Source organism: Populus euphratica, unplaced genomic scaffold, assembly GCF_000495115.2.
Source record: "Populus euphratica unplaced genomic scaffold, PopEup_1.0 scaffold35.1, whole genome shotgun sequence".
NCBI classification, from domain to species: Eukaryota; Viridiplantae; Streptophyta; class Magnoliopsida; order Malpighiales; family Salicaceae; genus Populus; species Populus euphratica.
Window position 1 is genome coordinate 615,003 of NW_011499860.1, and position 2,470 is coordinate 617,472.

Genomic DNA, 2,470 nt, shown 5'->3' on the forward strand with positions numbered 1-2,470 from the left:
AAACACCTAAAGAACCTTGTTAAACCAGTCCATAACTTACAAAGATACAAAAAACCATCCAAAACTCAAAATCAACTTGAAATAAAAAAAAATTCAAGCACAAATTTGTTTTTTTATGCAATTCCAAGGTGAAAAAAAATTAATTATCCTTTCTTATCATATGGAATCATCCGACACAAAAACCAAATTTTGTAGTGGCTGAAATCATTGCCAAAAACAACTTTCTCTCTAAATATTGGAATTTAGTGATTTTTTTTTCCAAAAAAAATAAAAAAAATAAAATTTGATATCAAAATTGATTTTTTTTTTAAATTAGAAAGACTAGCTACCTAATAACTAAAAAAAATGATGAATTAAAATGAACTTTGCTAACAAATATCAAAATTACCACCTATGTTACATATTCTTTTTACTTTATTTTTTTATCTTTCAATTCAATCTCACAGTAAAAAAAATGCAATTGATGCTAACTCGGATTAAAAAATAGTCAATTGTGCACAAAAAAAATAATTTCCCTCCTCCCATTGAAACAAAAAACTTTGTTAGCGTATCGAAGTTGAGTTCTTGCATAGCTAGTCTTTGCGTTTCGTTTTTATTGCACCAAAAAAGACCTTAAAACAAGAGCACCATCTACCACCCTCTTTTTTCAAATGGTGGAAAAATAAAAGCACTGAGTGATACCTTGAAAATTATAGTAGGAAGGTTTCACCAAAAAAAATAAAAATAAATAAATTATGGTAAATGCAAAGAAACGATTTAAAAGTACATTAAATGGCTTGTTGATTAGAAGAATTTCCATTGAATTGGAGGGTTATTTAATTTTTTGCAATAAATTCTATAATAAAAATAGAAAGTGAAAGTTGATCATGAAATTTAATTAATTCTTGTAAAGCGCTAAAGACACTGGTTAACCAAAAGGCAATCACTATTGTTTTTTTTTTTTTTTTCGCACAATCAATAGAATTAAACGCCCTCTGCCACTCTCAATATATTTCCCAATAAGAGTGGATGAGTTTATTAATGCTTGGAGAAGTTTTGCTCCAATTATTTTATGATAATTCATTTGAACAAGTGCATTTATTTATATAAGAATTATAGTTCATATTTGTAAGAGAATCCCAATATATATAAAATCAAATCCCTTTAACTTTTGACAAGGCAGGGAAGAAACTACAATAAAAAAAGAAAAAAGAAAAACCTTCATAATTATTATTGAATAAAATAAAAACTCAACTTACGTAATTCCTCTCCGTTGCTGGATAAGTTCGAAAACCATTGTGGTTGCTCCGTTTCCATGAGCGGAGAGAAACGGTAAACAAATAAACAAAAAAGCATTTATCAGCTAATGGAAAAACCACCACCTTCCCCATTATTCATTAAAATATAAAAAAAAATAAAGGTTCGCCATCATTAACATTCGAGCAAATGGACCACTTGTCCACTGATTCATAGAAGCATACATTATTACAATTCTCGAGGGGCAATTAGCACGTAAAACAAGTAATGATGATGATGATTATATATTTATTTATTTTATATCACCACTAAAATCACTTTCTTTTATAAAAAATAAAAGGATGGAAAATTTCTTTCTTTTGGAACATTAAAATTCCATTTTTAGACTCAAAATTTTATCTTTTTTTATTGTTTTTGAGTATCCGCACATCTTTCTAAAAAATAAAATTAATTTTATTTAGGATTTGTAGCTGCATCTCTCAACAAATATATTTTATGGATATTAAACTTGTGATCTCATGGGATATAGTAATACCTTAATCACTAGGTTAATATTTTATTAGTTTTATTATTTTTATTTATGATAAGATAAACATTCATATTCAAAATTGGGGGGAAAATTAATGAGCATGTATATGAAATTTTAAGAAAAGGAAGTTTTTTCCCCCTTTGCCTATCATGTTGTCTGAAAAAGAGAAGACAATTATTTCCATTACGTTTTGTCTTTCTTTGTTGTAAATGAATGACAAAATAATGTTTACTTGAGTGAAATTATTATTTTTTAACTTAATAACACTTCATGATTTGAGGGTAAAACTCTACTAAGATGTGAGGTGTTTCATAATATTTATCGAAAAAGGTTTCTAGTGTCAAATAATATATAAATTAATCTGAAAAATAAAAATACTTCTGATTATCGTGAAAAAAGGTTTCTACTAAAGGTGCATGAAAAAAAAAATTACATATCACAAAAAAACCTAGTAAACAATTGGCCAAAAAGTTGAATAAAGAAAAAAAAATAATTCTTTCACTCCTCTCTAAAATTCCCACCAAGGTATAACATATATGAAATATGTTTAAATTTGTTTCTTAAATTGCATTTGAATTGAAAAAAAATTAAAATTAATGTCTCCGATAGTTTTGATATATTAATTTAATGTTTTCTAAATTTAACAATATTTTTATAAAAATAAATATACCACATTATTGAATATGCAAGATAATTAATTTTTTT